This window comes from Chrysochloris asiatica, unplaced genomic scaffold (genome assembly GCF_000296735.1).
Source record: "Chrysochloris asiatica unplaced genomic scaffold, ChrAsi1.0 scaffold00026, whole genome shotgun sequence".
Classification (NCBI taxonomy): domain Eukaryota; kingdom Metazoa; phylum Chordata; class Mammalia; order Afrosoricida; family Chrysochloridae; genus Chrysochloris; species Chrysochloris asiatica.
The window spans coordinates 24,675,252-24,694,155 of NW_006408544.1; the positions used below are offsets into that span (position 1 = coordinate 24,675,252).

Here is an 18,904-nt window from a genome sequence, read left to right on the forward strand (position 1 = left end):
TCCTGACCTGCTTGACAGCAGTATAGTGAGACCTGGGGATTCCTGAAACCACGGACAGGGACATAGTCACAGAGGACTAGAGCGGAGAGTGAAGCGTCCAGCTAATATGAAGTGAGGGAAGAGGCACAAGAATGCCCAAACTTGCAGATAGTACCCATTTAACCTAACTTCAATGGCTGGATGATCAGAACTCAGCTAGAGGAAAAAAAGAAGAGAGAAAAAAAGTGTAATCTGCTACAATTTGATTAACTTGACCTATACTTATGGATGTAGTAGCTCAAAAGAGGGAACAAATCTTTACAGCAAGGATCATCCCATCCTCTCTGTGCACAGGGCTGACAGGGTTGGGCAACTTAGACATTGGCTACCCAAAATGGGGGTGGGGGGACAACAAAGGCACGAAGTCACTGGATTACAAGTTTTCAAGAGGGAGCTTAGTTTCAGAGGATGCAGCAGAAGGTAGAATCTCCACTGAGTGGTTTCCAACCTGCCTAGACAGAACTGGTGAAAGGAGATGGTGATAAGACTCTTGTGGTTCAATAGTGAATAATTGCTATCAGGGCTGATTGTAAGTATTGCAAATATAAAGGCAGACATTTTGTAACATATGGAGGGGAGTAGTTGATCTTGCAGTCCAGGAACAGAGGACCCTGGGACCATCAAGGGAGAAGAGCAGAGTGCGGACCCTATCCAGAGAAGCAGTGACACCAGAGATGGAGGCAGAGACGGAGTGGTTGGGAACTCTAGACTCAAGGAGGGAGAGGGGCTGTGTCCTGGTGGCCAGGGGGCTGGTGTGTAGGGTATACTCTCTGGTTGTTTGAATGATTATATATTCCTGAGTGCTTTCGTGTACATCCAAAACCAAACCAAACCAAACCAAACATAACAGAGGGATTAGAAGCAAATGCTACTGAATGATGATGCATACAGGGGTTGTAATCATTGCAATGAAACTAAATATAATAAGATGTATGTAAAGCTGATGTTCTCCCATGTAAACTATCACTCAATTCACAATAAAAACTTAAAAAAGAAGTTAGTAACTGAGATGAAGAAAATGAAAGAAAGCTGGGTAGGAGGTAGGGCCAAAGAGAGATTATATGCTGTTTCAGATGGTTTATGGGAAGGAGTTGGCAGATGTGGTCAGGGAAATTCATTCTCAGGAGATGGTTCATAAGCACAAACCACAATGTGGTGAGAGTAAACCTCGAAGATATTCAGGACAACCATAACAATATTCTGAGAGCTGTTAAGTAAAGGGTCAGGGAAAAACTGGAGGGAAGACCTTCAGTGGGATGGACTGACAGTGGCTGCAACAATGGACTCAAAGCAAAGCAAGGATTGGGAAGAAGACAGCGTTTCATTGGTTATGCATGACGTAACTATAAGTCAGAACCAACTAGACAGCACCTAACAACAACAAAAAAGATGTGGGCACTGGAAACCAGGCAACTCTGAGTTTGAATCTCCCTCATCCTTTGTAAGTGTAAGACATTCCGAACTTCTTACGTTCTCTTTGGTTGGGTTTCTTTGTTGCAAAGCTAGGCTGTAATATTTTCCTTCTCAGGAGTGAGGTAGTACACATAGTGAGTAAAAGTTAGAATTCTGGAGTCTTAGAAGCCAAGATTAATTCCCAAACTTGTTATCAACATAATTTAGGGAGAGATTTTAAGCCTCTGAGGGTCTAGTTTCCATATGTGTAAAACAGACTTAAACTATCTGCTATCTCATTGGACACAGTCCCGTGTGGTGCTGTATGATCTGCACTGGACTGCTAACCACAATGTTGGTGGTTCAAACCCACCAGTTGCACCTTGGAAACCCTATACAGGGTTGCTACGAATCAGTATAATTTGACAGCACTTAACAACAACTGGGTGGAATCCTGGTGTGGAGCTTTAGGATAAGCACTGGACTGCAAACTTCAACGTCAGCAGTTGAAACCCACCAGCCGCTCCTAAGGAACTCTATATAGGGTCAGTATGAGTTGGAATTGACTTGATGATAATGGGGATTTATCTCACTGGGTTGGACTGAGGGTTATTTCAGGAAGTCCTGGTGTGGAGCTGTAGGACAAGCACTTGACCTCAAGATCCATTTGAACTACAAAGTCAGTGGTTCAAACTCAACAGCAGCTCCTCAGAAATCCTATACAGGGTCACTATGAGTCGGAACTCACTTGTCAGCACTGAAGAAGAACAATACATTTCAGGTGTTGAACATGACACCTAGTACACAGTAAGCATGTGGTTAGTGAGCCTATAAAATACTTAATACCTGGCTTGATAGGTAAGCCATGCAAGGATTGATAGCTACTGATAGTTACTATCTATTGTTGTTGTTGTTGTTAAGTGCCGTCGAGTCGGTTCCGACCCATAGTGACCCTGTACAGGGTTTCCGAGGGTGTAAATCTTTATGGGAGTAGAAAGCCTCATCTTTCTCCCGCGGAGCTGCTGGTAGTTTTGAACCGCTGACCTTAAGGTTCACAGCCCGATTCGTAACCACTACGCTACCAGAGCTCCTTAGAGATTAAAAATTTTAGAGGCTATTGGGCACCTAATACAGTGGCACAGGTTGGCAACTACAAAACTCCAGAGGGTGCATATAATCTACTATCCTCAGAATTCTTTGCTGTATTATTTCTTTCAGGTAAGATGTATAGTTTAACAGTAACAGGGATCATTTCTACTTATTAAATGCAGGTATAATATTAGGTGCTTTGCATTTTAACAAAATCCCTGCAGGGTAGGTATTATCCACATTTTAAGAATGAGGAAACAGAAGAAAAGTACTTGCTCAAGGTCATACAGCTGGTAAGAGGATGTGATTAAAGTCATCTGCTCCCAAACCTGGTATTCTTTCCTCTGTGCCACACTGCCTCAAGCAGAGGTCCAGGACTGATTTCTCATCTAAGCACATTCAGAGGGCCTGGTTTCACACACTACAGGCTCAACTGCCTGTGTTCCCATCGTTTTCAGGGGACACAATGGTGACTTGCATGTGTTGTGGGCTCTGGGAGAAAGATGACCAGACCAAGGACCAGAGGGTGGAGAAGCTAGTTACTCCACACAAGCATTTCCAAGGTTACCAGAAGGAATTTGCAGGTACAGTTGTAGTGAGACCAGAAAAAGAGGAGTGGTGCATGCAAAAGGTATCTTAGCAACTTCTAAGGGGATGGTGGGCAGGTACTGTGGCATTAGCCATGACATAGGTCATGCCGACAACTCTAGTGAGACCAGAGAGGTCTTAGGAAGGGGACTTATTCATGCTCAATCTGTGGCTTCTCACATCTATCTGCCCTTCAACTCCTGGGAGCCGAGGACAATGAGCCCTCATGTTAGATTGATAAGCTGACATTCAAAGTCAGGCCATTTCCTTGCAAGGATCATTTTGTCCCTCATGGCACACTGCCTCGAGATGAGTCTCCCACGGGGCAGAGACAGGACATATGGTTACCTGATGATTAATCTAGCAGTGTTGAAGGTTCTTATGCAGTGAGACCGGGGTATCCGCAAACAAAATATAGAATATCCCTCTAAGATTGCATTAGCTAAACTGCACTAAGACAGCCAAACAAGCATCGTTGCTCATATTTAAAATGTGGAACTTACTTTACCTCATCTCTCACCTCATAATCTAGTGGCTTGAACCTAACAACAGACTAAGAATTTGTCAATATTGTTTGTCTTTCTGATTTACTTTGATGAGGCTCACTGGTTTTCAGTGGGAGTGGTACTGCCCTCTAGAGGGTAACAGGAGAATGTGTGGCACAATGGTTTATGGTGTTATGCATCAAGGTGGATGGTTCAAGCTCACCAGCTGCTCCTTGGAAACCCTAGGGTCGCTATGAGTCAGAACCGACTCGATGGCACATAAAAACAACAACAACTAATCTAAAGTTTGGCAGTTTGAGTCCACACAGTGACCTTGGAAGAAAAGCCTGGTAATTTGCTTCCACAATGATTACAAACGAGAAAAGCCTAGAGAGCATTTCTATTTTCTCACACTTGGAATCATCATAAATCAGAATTGACTCAATGGCAATGGGTCTTGCTTCTGTGTTTTTGTTTTGTTTTGTTTTGTTTGGTGTTAGGTTGGAGTCCTTGGGGGATGCAAACCATTAACACCCTTGGCTGCTAAGTGAAAGATTGGAAGTTCGACTCTACACAAAGGAACCACCAAAAAAAGTCCTGGTGATTTACTTTCCAAAAAAATCAGCTATTGAAAACCCTATGGAATACGTTCTGTCTGGACACACATCTGGTTGCTACCACAAGTTGGAACTGATTGAAAGGCAATCGGTTTGGTGTTTTGATTATCATGATGGGGGGCAGGATGCTACCGGCACTTGAGGAACTGAGAAACACCGATTTAATTTGCTTCCTATAATGTGTGAGACAAACACATACAACCAGGAATTGTCTCACATCTTGTTTATGACTAGATGAGCCTAGACCCAACTCATAATTATGGAAATGCAGAGTTTTCAGTTTTAAATGCACTTACAGGGTTGTATTCTTTCACCATACTTATTCAACCTGTATGCTGAGTAAATAATCCAAGAAGCTGGTTATATGAAGAAAAAGTGGCATTAGAATTTGAGGAAGACCCATTAACAATCTGCGATATGCAGATGATACAACCTTGCTTGGTAAAAGTGGAGGGGACTTAAAATACTTACTGATGAAGATCAAAGAACACAGCTTTCAGTATGGATTACACCCCAATGTAAAGAAAACAAAATTCCTCACCACTGGACCAAGAAACAGCATTCTTATCAACAGAGAAAGGATTGAAGTTGCCAAGGACTTCATTCTTCTTGGATCAACTATCAACACTCATGCAAGCAGCAGTCAAGAAATCAAATGACGTATTGCATTAGGCAAATCTGTTGCCCAATAAATTTTTAAAGTGTTGAAGCGTAAAGATGTCAGCTTGAGGACTAAGGTGCGTCTGACCCAAGCCATGGTATTTTCAATAACCTCATATGCATGCGATAGCTGGACAGTGAATAAGGAAGACTGTACAAGAATTGATCCCTTTGAGTTGTGGTGGTAGACGAGAATATTAAAAGTGGCCATGGGCTGCCAAAAGAACCAACAGATATGTGTTGGAAGAAGTGCAGCCAGAATGCTCCTTGGAGGCAAGGATGGCCAAACTTCATCTCTCATACTTTGGACATATTGTCAGGAAGGACCAATCGCTGGAGTGGGATAACATGTTTGGTAAGGTGGAGGGTCAGAGAAAAAGAGGAAGACCCCTAGCGAGATGGATTGGCAAAGTGGCAGCATCAACGGGCTTGAACGTGACAACAATTGTGAGATTGGCCCAGGACCAGGCAGTGTTTCCTTCTGTTGTACATAGGGTCGCTATGAATCGGTACTGACTTGATGGTACCTAACAACATAACAACTTTTCCAGGAATGGAAAGAGTGTGCACATTGAGGAGACATTGTATCTTTTTTGGAACACTGTCAAAGAGTTATTCATCACACGGGAAAGTGGTCCTAGATGGTAGTACTTTTGGAGTTGTTCGGTCCCAGAACTAACATTCAGGAATCAGTCTGAACTAGTACCTGGGACCTTCCGTGCTGGTCTTATTTATGTATAACTGTGAATACTAGTATGGTTGCACCTGAATATTTCCTTACTGAAATATGTATCTTTTAGCTATAAGTTAATTTTGTTTATTTCTCTTTATACTTGGGGCATTTTATTGAGTTTTGAAAAACAGTGTAGGTAGGTTACACATTATCTACAAATAACACGGTTTTTGTTGCTAAGTGCTGTGGAGTTGGTTTCAACTCATAGTGACTCTATAGAGGGCTTCTGAGGAGCAGCTGGTGAGCTTGAATCATCGACCTTGTGATTCAAATCAACCTTGTGGTACAGTGCTTATCCTACAGTGCCATAACAGGACTTAGATCATAAATAATCAAGTATATAATCTCTTTCAATGTATTAAAGGAGACATTATGAAATGTTTGTTATAAAAAGGGGTTACTGGGCCTGCTAGCAGGAGAAAGATGAGGCGGCCGGCTCCCACAAAGATTGGTGGTGTTGGTGTTATGTGCCATGGAGTCAGTTCCGACTAATAGTGGCCCTGTGTAGGGATTCTGAGGCTGTAAACCTTTACAGGAGCAGAAAGCCTCATCTTTTTCCTGCGAAGTGGCTGGTGGACTCAAACTGCTGACCTTGTGGTTACCAGCCCTACGTGCTACAGCTTGGGAAACCCCACGGAGCAGATCGAGTCTGTCCTGTTGGGATGCTATGAGATGGAATCGACTTGACAGAAGTGTGTTTGGGTTTGGTTTTGGATCGGATAAGGTAGAGATCTGCTGAAGAGTCTTCCAACCACCAGTCCTGACTCCTTTTTGGTGAATGGATGGGGAGGCTTGAGACCCTACACAGATGTCCCAGCCACCATGTTTGCTCAACTTCTATTCCAACCTCCTTGTTGGTCCAGAAGACCTTTCTACAATGCATACCGTCCCATTGCTTTTTAGCACAAAACTCAGATTCCTAAGTTTGGATGCTCTGTCAGCAGCATCTTCAATCTCTTGAGCTTGAACTTTAGTCTATACAAAAAGTATCCTGCTCTCTCATATCTCTGCTAGTCCATCTGCCTAGAAAGCTGTCTCCCACTTCCTGTGGCCAACCTTCTTTGGTCTTTGAGACTCAGTTCATAGTCACCTTAGCTGAAGGCCTTCCCTTCCTGTAGGCTGAGTTAGTTGTCCACAGTCCCTGGTGTGCCGCTCTATCATGGCCCCCTGCGTGGTCATTGCCTAATTATTTTGGCACTGGACTATGAACCACAAGGTCGGCAGTTCAAACCCACCAGCTGCTCCTCAGAAACCTTATACAGGATCACTATCAGTCAGAACTTACTCGATGGCACTCCACAACAACAATATTAAACTACAAGCCACAAGCCATCAGCTGGCAGGGATCTTTTATTTCCTCCCTCTTCTTTCTGTGTTGTATGCACAGTTCCTAGCATACAACAGGTGTTCCTTAAAAGCTTGAGCCCGGATGAAGGCCCTACAAGGAGGTGGACAAGTCATAGGCTAGAACTGTTTGTTTCTAAGTGTGTGATGAAACTCCAAATCTCATAGGGCTCTGATTTTTGATGATTTTCCTGTTGGTGGCAGGTTCCCCTGTCTCTTTCTCTCCCTCTTTTTTCCTCTCTCTCTCTCTCTCTCTCTCAGTATGAGAAAATAACAGATGGGTTGTGCACACTTTTCTGGAGAGAGTTATTAGCATGTCCCTCTGGCTTTATGCCATCTGCTCCAGACCAAAGAACAACATTCACACACACACAAAAGGCATCACAGGGTAATTGAGTATCATGTTGGGGAACATGCAGGTCTTGTCTTTTCCTGAAAGGTGGGGTCCTTGCAGCCTGGGTTCTCCCTAGGCCTGTGGTCTCTCAGGTAAGGCTCTCGACCATGTGGCACTATGAGTATACTGATAGGACACCTCTGTGTCAGGCCTGTGGAATCATCAGACAAGGGAAGCCACTTAGTGGCTGTCACTGCAGCCACATAACAGCTTATTAGCCATTTACTCATTAATGTTCAACAGCGGAGGGAGGAGGTGCCAAGAAGCATCTGTTTATGCCACAAGTTCATATCAGTCATACATTTCCTTGCTGGGAAGTGAAAGGAAACACCTTGCTGTTAGACTTTTTTTTTTAAAGTGTTGATAATTAAATCACAATTTATAACCTGAGGGTAGCACTTGGGACAGCCTACATTATATGGAAAAAAAAGAGGGACAAAAACAGACTAAAACATATGAAAAATATTTCAAACAGTGGGACTCCTCTTAACATTTATATTGAACTCTGCAACTTATATGATACCTGCTAGCTACATACCTCATCTGATTGATCGATTCACTTAAACATTTCCCTGCTGGGTGCCAGCCACTGTTTTCTTCTCTGGAGATGGAGTGAAGGACAAAATAGTCAAAAAGCCTTGCCCAAATTATTGTAGCTGTTGTTGTTAGGTGCCGTCACTTTGGTACCGACTCACAGTGACCTTATGATAACAGAATGAAACACTGCCCAGTCCTGTGCCAACCTCAGCCATTGCTATGCTTGAGCCCTTTACTGTTGCCATTGTGCCAATCCATTTTGTTGGGGATCTTCCTCTTTTTTTCCTGACACTTCACTTTACCAACCATGATGTCCTTCTCTAGGGACTGGTCCACCCTGATTATATGTCCAAAGTATGAGAGTTGAAGTTTCCCCATACTGGCTTCTGAGGAGCATTCTGACTGTACTTCTTCCAACACAGATTGGCTTGTTCTTTTGGCAGTCCATGGTACTTTCAATATTTGTCTCCAACACCACAACTCAAATGCATTAATTTTTCTACAGTCTTCCTTATCCATTGTCCAACTTTCACAGGCATATGAGATTATTAAAAATAGCATGGTTTGGGAAAGGCACACCTTAATCCTCAAACTGACATCTTTGCTCTTGAACACTTTAAAGAGGTCTTGTGCAGCAGATTTGCCTAATGCCCTAGTAGAGTTCACATTTGAATGAAGTTGATTCTTACAACCAGCCTCTGTGGCAGCTATTATATAGTTATTTGTTATGTACTCATAGATGTGAAATGGCAGGCAAAAAAAGGGCATCCTTAAACACAGCTACATAATTTATGGGAGTTCTAGCACACTAGTGTGGTGCTGTAAGATATGCACTGGGCTGCTAGCTGCAAGGCCGGCAGTTCCAACCCATCATTTGCTCTTAGAAATGCTATACAGGGTCTCAATGGGTTGGAACCAACTCAATAGCACTTAACATAGCTTATGAGTGACACAGTCCAGGTTCTTGCAGAGCATAGCAGTGAACATTATTTCAAAGCTGATTTAAAAAACCAGCCATTGAAAACCTTATGGGACACAGTTCTACTCTACACTCATAGAGAAACCATGCATCAGAGCTGAATAGACAGCAACTGGTTTCCTCACTTTCCAACACAGTACGTGAGTTATATGCTTTTTAAGTTGAGGGCTTTACTTATGCAAACATGGCCAGGCACTGCCTTGTATGTTGTCTAAGTGTATTAAGTCCAGTAATCCTCATAATGGGAAACCCTGAGACGTGTACATGGGCCAGTGTAGTCAGCTGCTACCTGAAAGGTTGGAGGTTTCAGTCTACCCAGAGGCAGTGTGCAGAAAAGGCCAGACAATCCACTTCCAAAACAGTTGCTGCTGTTAAATGCCATTGAGTTGCTTCTGACTCAGTAATCCTGTATAGGGTTTCCAAGGAGTGGCTGGTGAGCTTGAACCACTGACCTTGTGGTTCAAACTTATCTTATAATCCAGTGTATTAACCCACAGTGCCACATCAGGACTCCAAATTATGAGGCATTAAAAACTTTAGAGATTACAGTTCTACTCTGGCACACATGGGGTCTCCATGAGTTGTACTGACTTGACAGCAACTGATTTGGTTTCATCCCCATATCAGCTCTGTCAAGTAGAATTATTATCATCCCTATTCTATAAACAGATGTACACAAGGTCTCTGAGAGTTAGCTGAATATAATGCAGCTGGTAAGGGGCAGAGCTGGCATTCATGTGTCCAGACCGCCTCGGTCATGAACTATTAAGTGGCTGAAGACCTGAACTTTATTTTATCCTGTACTTGTGCTTGACTTTTAAAGTGAATTATTTTTCTTTTGATTCCAAGAAGACAAAGGTAGGAAATATTTTCTTCTACATTAGTAATCAAGAGATATAATGATAACAGCAGCCGTTTCCATGCCAAATATCTACAATGAGCCAGCATTCTTTTTCAAGATACTTAACTTTATTTTCTCATTTAATCCTCATGATGTTGTTATAAGGGAAGGATTGTTTTCCGTTCTGTTGTAGAGAGGAAGAAACTCTGGCTCTCACAGGTTAAGCAATGTGTCTAAGAGTCTGAATCTTATAAATAAATGACAGAATCAAGTTTTAAACCCAGCCTATCAGATTCAAAAGCCGGCAGCAGCTGGTGCATTGTACTGCATCCCCAGTTCATTTCCCTGTTTCTTTATCACAGCTTGGACAATAGGTGACAGGTAGAATGAAATTCAATAGCTACATAGGCTGTTAGGTCATTTAAGGCAGGGAAAGAGCAGACAGTTCAACACCTAAACTGCAGTCTAGTTTTGTCTAGCAGCATAAGTTAAGTAGAGTGAGAAAGCTAAAACATGTTGATTGAAACTAGTATGTGCTTCACATTCTGAAAAATGAAATGTTGGAGGGAATCTATCAATTTTATTTAACAGCTGAGGAAACCGAGTCTGAATGCTAGGAAGTGACTTGCCTAGATTTGCAACACAAACTGGGCAAGTAGCAAGACTGAAACTGAGGTCTCCAAGGCCCTCATCTGGCACAGTACTGTGTCTGACACACACAGGTCTTTGGGAGCATTTAATCACATTTAACAACTGGAAGAGATGCAAAATGACACCTAGTCCCCTCTCTTGTTTATACAAAGGCAAACGGAGAGTTGGAGGGCCAAGGCATTCCATGGCAAGAAATACCCTGAAACTTGACTCCTGCTTGTACCTTTCACACCACATTACTGCATGAGCTCCCTGGCCACAACCTGTCACGACACCCACCATCTGCCTGAACTACTAATCCTCATGTTCCACTCTACTTCATCATTTTCCCATGCCATTCATCGCTTTTCAGAATCACTGAGTCGTATAAAGTTCTCACACTCAGCTCCTGTCTCAAAGGTTGGCAGTTCAAACCAACCCACAGGCACATCAGAAGACCTACTTTTGAAAAACCAGCCATTGAAAATCCTATGGAACACAGTTCTACTTTACACGCATGGAGACACCATGAGTCAGAGCTGAATAGGAGGCAACTGTTTTTCTCACTTTCCAACATAATACGTGAGTTATATGCATTTATGTTTATTGCCTGTCTCTACAAGAAAAGAGAAGAGAAGAGAAGAGAAGAGAAGGCTCTTAGCAAGCAGAAGTATCCAGCTGTTGCATTTCTGGATGTACCTCAAGCATCTAGAATAGGACCCGGCATGTGGTAGGAACCAGGTGAATATTTGGAATGACCACAGCTGCAGATTGCTTAAATTTGATGCCTTGAAGTTCCCATCATGCACTCTAGTGTATCTTTATTGATTCAGTAATAGATGCAAAGCATGGATGTTTAGAACACACGATTAACAGCTTAGAAGGATAGTGCATTTACAGTGGAAAATAGTTATTCTTACTACAAATGGCAACAGTATTATACCCTTCCTAGGAGTCCTGGTATGGCACTGTGGGTTAATTCGCGACTGCAAAGCCATTTGAACTGCAAGGTCTGCGGTTCATCCTTGGAAGCCCTATACAGGGTTGCTATGGGTTGGAGTCAACTCGACAGCACTTAACAACAACAAAAGGAGATTTCAATAGATCTTTTATGTAAGAAAATTCATCCCCACTACCATTCCATTTTAGAGATGGGGAAAACAGATTCCATTAAGAAGCTTAACAATTAAATACATTTTCAGGTTCCCTGAAGATTTTAAACGGTAAGTTAGAGCCAATAGTTGCCAAGCTGTTTCTTCTAAAAATCAAAAATAATCTCTTGGCTCATGAGGAATAACTATAACTATTTCAGAACAGGGTATGAATTTTTAATTTACTTTGAATAAAAGCAAGGTTTATATTTGGTGGCAAGAATTTGCTTCTAATACTATGTAATTAAATGCAATTATTTATAGAAAAATGCAAGAAGATTTTGTATTCTAAAATATTCAAACTCGATTTGCCATTTATAAAAATAGAGGAGAGAAAGATTAAGCCACAGATTTTTAAATAAATGGGTAAAGAAAAAAGAAACAACATGCCTTTAAGGTGCTTTAAGTTGTGTATAAGAAGCAGAACTACCACCTTAGGTCCCTTTGTGGCGCGGAAAGTTTGCTCTTGACTGCTAGCTTCAAGATTAGCAATTTGACACCAGCCAGTGATGCTAAGAAAGAAAAACCTGACTTTAAAGAGTATAGGCAAGAAAATTTCTATTCTTTAACATATGGGACCGTTATGAGTCAAAAGTATCTTGACAGCACTGGGTATGTTTTTTTGTTTAAGACTATCTTTGGTCATTTTCAAGGCAAGCACTTACTGCCTTGGAAACAAGTGAAGGTGTTTGGTATTCTACCAATTTCTAATATACCTGAAATGCTGCTATAATGTATATTTGCCCTTCTGTTTTAAGAATAGCATATATGTTTCAAAGAATATTTGGTAAACAGAATAAATATTTTTGTCAATCGCTAAGTATAGCATGCCCCTCACAATCGCTGCTAGTGGTATGCTCTCGCCCCTTCAGTTTCCCCTTGGATAGAGAACCTCTCACACCTTGAGTCAGCACATCTATCATTCATTAGGTCTTTAAAAGTCTGTGGAGAGCTGACTTCTGTCCTTGCCCAGCTTGCTGCCTTCGCCTCCTTCTGACTGAGGTGGAAGGAGAAAATGGGATTTTGCTGATTTATAGGCAGGCTTTGTGTGCCAAGCTCCTAAAAGTTATACATCTGAGTAGCATGGGATCTTGAAGTTTCCAGGTGAGTACTATATTCCAGCTAGCAGTCTATCAGAAGCTTGTATTTCCCCAAAATCTTCTCAGTGCCACCTCAAGAATCAGAGGAAAGAATAGAGGTTCCCTAGGTATTTTGGACCATCAGTTGTCATTCAGTTTGTCATACTGTGGTGACTTGTGTGTTGCTGTGATGCTGGAAGCTATGCCATTGGTATTGTAAATATCAGCAGGGTCACAGATGATGGAAAGGTTTCTGCAGAACTTCGAGAACAAAAAAGACAAGGAAGAAAGAGAGGTGGACAACTTCTGAATGGTCAGCCACTGAAAACCTTATATGTCAGCGGAACATTGTCTGGTATAGTACTGGAGGTGAGTCCCTCGGGCGGGAAGACATTAAAAATATGACTGGAGAAGAGCTGCATCTTCAACATAGAGCTGACTTTAATGATGTGGATGGAGCAAAGCTTTCAGGACCTACATTTTCTGATGGGGCACAACCCCAAATGAGAAGAAAGAGCTGCAAACATCCATTAATAATGGGAAGATAGAACGTACAAAGTATGAATCTAGGAAAATTCAAATTGTCCAAAATGAAACATACCCTAGAGATTACTAAGCTACAATGGCCTGGTATTGGCCATTTTGAATGGGACAATTGTATGATTTACTATGCTGGCAACAAGCAAGTGAAGAAGAATGGTATCTCATTCCTTGTTAAAAAAAAAAAAAGAACATTCCAAGATCTATCTTTAAGAGCAACGTTGTCTGTGATTGAATAATATCCACATGACCAGTAAGACCGGAGTCCTGGTGTGGCACTGTGGGTTAATGCGCCAGACTGCAAAGCTGTTTGAACTGTAAGGTCAGCGATTCAAGCTCACCAGTTGCTCCTCAGAAACCCTATACAGAGTCACTATGGGTTGGAACTGACTTGACGGCACTTAACAACAATAACAACTAGCAAGGCCAGTTAATATCACTATTATTCAAATTTACGCACCAACCACTAAAGCCAGAAAAGATGAAATTGAAGAATTTTACCAAATACTTCAGTCTGAAATGAATAAAACATGTAATCCAGATGCACTAATAATTACTGGTGAATTACTGATGATTAAAATGTGAAAGTTGTTGATAGAAATGATGCTGGAGATCGAATGATAGAATTTTGCAAGCTCAATGACTTTCTTCATTGCAAATACCTTTTTTTTCAACAACATAAATGTGGACTATACATGTGGACCTCACTAGATGGAACGCACAAGAATCAAACTGACTACATCTCTTCGCAGAGATGATGAAGAAGGTCAGTAACAAAAACCTAAACAAGGCTAGGGGCTGCCTGAGGAACAGACCATCAGTTCCCTATATGCAAATTAGGCTGAAGCTGAAAAAAAGTAAAACAAATCCATCAGAGTCAAAATATAACCTTGCGATTACAGGCCATCTCAAGAACAGATTTCAGGCATTAGGTGCTAATGATTGAACAAAGAAGAGCTGTGGGATGACATCAACAACATCATACATGAAGAAAGTAAAAGGCCACTTGTTGTTGTTGGTAAGTACCGTGGAGTCGGTTTCTGAGGCTGTAAATCTTTACGGGAGCAGAAAGCCTCATCTTTCTCACGTGGAACGGCTGGTAGTTTCGAACTGCCGACCCTGAGGTTAGCAGCCCGTTTCATAACTACTATGCTACCAGAGCTCCTTAAAAGGCCACTAAAAGGAAAGAAAGGAGCTCTGGTAGTGTAGTGGTTACGAATCGGGCTGCGAACCACAAGGTCAGCAGTTCGAAACTACCAGCTGCTCTGCGGGAGAAAGATAAGGCTTTCTGCTCCTGTAAAGATTTACAGCCTTGGAAACCCTGTACAGGGTCGCTATGAGTCAGAATCAACTCCATGGCACATAACAACAACAACGAAAAGGAAAGAAAAGATCAAAAAGGATATCAGAAGAGACTCTGAAACTTGCTCTCGAATGTAGAAAAGCTAAAGCGATTGGAAGAAATGATGAAGTAATAGAGATGAAAAACAAATTCAAAGGGCAGCTTGAAAAGACAAAATAAAGCATTATAATGAAATGGGGGAAGACCTGGAGTTAAAAAACAAAAAGGGGAACAACATTCTCAGCATTTCTCAAGCTGAAAGAACTGAAGAAACAACTCAAGCTTTGGGTTGCAATACTGAAGAATTCTATGAGAAAAATATTGAATGATGCAGGAAGCATCAAAAGAAGATGGAAGGAATAACAGAGGTACTGCACCAAAAAGAACTGGCTGATGTTCAGTCATTTCAGGAGGTATCATCAAATGAACAACTACTGTTATTGAAGGAAGATTCTCAAGCTGTACTGAAGGCATTGATAAATACAAGTTGAAATGTTTCAAAAACTGATGCAACACTGGAGGTCTTCGGTGGTCAATGTTAAGAGATTTGGAAGACCATTACATGGCGAACCAATTGAAAGAGATGGATATTCTGAGCTCATTCCAAAGAAAGCTGACCCAATGGAATACAGAAATCATGGGAAAATAACATTAGTATCACATGCAACTAAAATTTTTCTGGAGATAATTTTTAAATGATTGCAGTTGGACATTGACAAGGAACTGGCAGAAAGTGAAGCTAAATTCAGAAAAGGACACATAAGGGATATCATTGTTCTTATCAGATTAATCTTGGCTGCAAGCAGAGGAGCAGAAAGATGTCCACTTGTGTTTTATTGACTATGCAAGCACATTCAACTGTGTGGATCATAACAGACTACTGATAACATTGTGAAGAATGGGTATTCCAGAACATAACTTGTGTTCATGAGGAACCTGCACATAGACCAAGAGGTAGTTGTTCAAATAGAACAAGGACATACTGAACCATTTTAAATCAGGAAAAGTGTGTACCAGCTATGCATCCTTTCATTAGACTTATACAATCTTTATGCTGAGCACATAATATGAGAAGTAGGATTCTATTTAGAAGAATGTGGCATCAGGATTGTAGGAAGAATCTTTACAACATGTGATATGCAGATGACACAACCTTACTTACTAGATGCAACTTGAAATACTTACTGATGAAAATCAAAGACTACAGCCTTCAGTATGGATTGCACCTCAATGTAAAGAAAATGAAAATCCTCACAATTGGACCAATAAGGAGCATCATGATAAATGGAGAAAAGATTGAAGTTGTCAAAGACTTAATTTTGCTTGGATTCACTATCAACATCCATGTAAGTTGTTGTTGTTGTTAGGTGCCATCGAGTTGGTACCGATCCGTAGTGACCTATGCACAGCAGAACGAAACACTGCCCGATCCTGGGCCAACTTCACTACTGTTGCCATGCTTGACTCCATCAATGCTGCCATTTGGCCAATCCAGCTTGGGGGGGAGGGGGAGGCGGTATTCCTCTTTTTTTCTGACCCTCCACCTTACCAAACATGATATCCTTCTCCAGCAAGTGTTTCCTTCTGACAATATGTCCAAAGTATGAGAGACAAAGTTTGGCCATTTTGGCCTCTAAGGAGCACTCTGGCTCCACTTCTTCCAAAATGGATCTATTGGTTCTTTTGGCAGTCCATGGCACTTTCAATATTCTCCTCCAATACCATAACTCAAAGGCATCAATTCTTTTACGGTCTTCCTTATTTACTGTCGAGCTTTTGCAAACATGTGAGGTTATTAAAAATGCCATAGCTTGGGTCAGGCGCACCTTAGTTCTCAAGCCGACACCTTTTCAACATTTGAAAAAGGTCTTGTGCAGCAGATTTGCCTAATGCAATACGTCGTTTGATCTCTTCACTGCTGCTTCCGTGAGTGTTCATAGTTGGTCCAAGAAGAATGAAGTCTTTGACAACTTTAAACTTTTTTCCATTGATAAGAATGTTGTTTATTGGTCCAGTGGTGAGGATTTTTGTTTTCTTTACATTGAGATGTATTGCATACTGAAGGCTGTGCTCTTTGATCTTCATCAGTAAATGTTTTAAGTCCTCTTCACTTTCAGCAAGCAAGGTTGTATCATCTGCATATCGCAGGTTGTTAATGAGTCTTCCTCCAATCCTGATGCCACGTTTTTCTTCATATAACCCAGCTTCTCAGATTATTTGCTCAGCATACAGGTTGAATATGTATGGTGAGAGAATACAACCTTGTAGCACTCCTTTCTAAATTTTAAAATACACAGTGTTCCCATGTTTTGTTTGAATACCTGCCTCTTGGTCCTGGTTAACCATTTCCTTTTGGTACAGTGACTCTGTGTATTCCTTCCATCTTCTCTTTATGTTTCTGAATCATTCAATATTTGCCCAGAGAATCTTTCAATAATGAAAATCGAGGTTTGAATTTTTTCTTCAGTTCCCCCAGCTTGAGAAATGCTGACCTTGTTCTTCCTTTTTGGTTTTCTGATTCCAAATTTTGCACATTTTATTATAATATTTGCCTTTATCTTCTCGAGCTGATCTTTGAAAATTTCTGTTCAGCTCTTGGACTTCCTCATTTCTTCCATTTGCTTTAGCATCTCTACGCTGGAGAGCAAGTTTCAGAGTCTCTTCTGACATCCATTTTGACCTTTTCCTTCTTTCTTGTCTTCTTAATGACTTTTTGTTCTCTTCAAGTATGATGTTCTTGATGTCATCCCACAACTATTCTGGTCTTTGGTCTTTAGTGTTTAATGTATCAAATCTGGTCTTCAGATGATCTCTAAATCAATACAAGGGCAGTCAAGAAATCAAATGAATTATTGCACTAAGAAAATCTGCTGCACAAAATCTCTTGAAAGTATTAAAGAGCAAAGATGTCACTTTGAGAACTAAGATGTGTTGGACCCAAGCCATGGTATTGTCAACCATCTCATATGCATGTACAATTTGGACAATGGAAAAAGAAGACTGCAGAAGAATTGATACAATTTGAATGATGGTGTTGGAGAACAATATTAAAAGTACCATGGACTGCCAGAACAACACATAAATTTGTGCTGGAAAAAGTACGGCCAGAATGTTGCTTAAAAGCAAGGATGTTGGAGAATAAAGCAGATGGGAGAAAAATTAGGCAGGTTTGTATGGGTTAAGTGGGACAGAGGTAAATAATGATATATGCACAAACTTGGAACAATAGGGCTCTGGTATACGGGGATTGAGACATGGTTGGAATGGGCAAAAGGGGGGAAATAATGTTAAGATGCTTGGCTGTCTTTTGAATCTTGGTTTCCCCTGCATACCATTATAAAATAGACATTGGAGGGTGAGAGATCAGGAATAGCCAGAAATATCACCATAGAAAGCTTGTAAGTCTGTCTTCTGCCTATAACTGATTGGAATACCTAAAATGGGGCTACAACGTGCCCAATGAAGGAGGCTTCCTGCGGAGCCTCTGCATTACATAAGACTATAGGTAGAATGCTGAAACACATCCGTAATCTTCAGAGGTGGGAAATTTCCACTTGAAAGGACAAGCAGACAAGCCTGGAACAGCTATAAGAACAGAAGATACTTCTTGAAAGAAAGACCTACAGGAAAAATACAAAACAATATAGGCAGACTGACTGATTACTACAAGAACAAGCAAGTTGCTTGCCTAAGAGACATCAAGGCAAATGGTTGGGTCCCCTCAGGGTAAACCCCCTTCCAAGACTAAGACTCAATGGGAATACATGCTCTGATTGGTGACCACGTGTTGGTTACCAATAAGGGGAAGTGAGGGAAAAACAGCAATGAAACTGCAAGCTAAGTCCTACAACATTCAATAGACTCCCATGAACCCCGGTGGAGACCTGGTTGGCCAGCAGTGTGGCAAGACCTGGGGACTCTTTGGCCCAGAGTCAGTGACATAGCCATAGAGGACTAGAGTGGAGAGTGAAGCATCCAGCTGATAAGAACAGAGGGCATATGTACAAGAACACCCACACTTGCAGATAGTACCCACTTGATCTAGCTTCAATGACTGGATGATCAGAACTCAACTAGAAGAAGAAGAGGAGGAAAAAAAGAGTAATCTGATACAATTTGATGAACTTGACCCACACCTATGGATGCAGTAGCTCAAAAGAGGGAAAAATTATTTAAAGCAAGGATCATTCCCACCCCATACACAGAGTAGACAGGAATGGGCAACTTGGACGTTGGCTATCCAAAATCGGGGGGCGGGGAGGCTACAAAGGCAAGAAGTAACTGGCTTACAAGCTTTCAAGAGGGAACCTAGATCCAGAGGGAGTGGAGGAAGGTAGAATCTCCACTGAGTAGTATCCAATCTGTCTAGGCGAAGCTGATGAAAGGAATGCATATAGGTCTCTTGTGATACAATAGTGAATAATTGTTATCAGGACTGATTATGAGGGTTGTAAATGTAAAGGT

General features: G+C 41.4%; 1 protein-coding gene across 2 annotated transcripts in view; it reads right to left on the minus strand.

Annotated features, from left to right (window-relative positions):
* Positions 1–18,904, minus strand: part of DAB1 (Dab, reelin signal transducer, homolog 1 (Drosophila)) — a 452,378-nt gene that overhangs the window by 24,416 nt on the left and 409,058 nt on the right. The gene's annotated exons all lie outside the window — the stretch shown is intronic.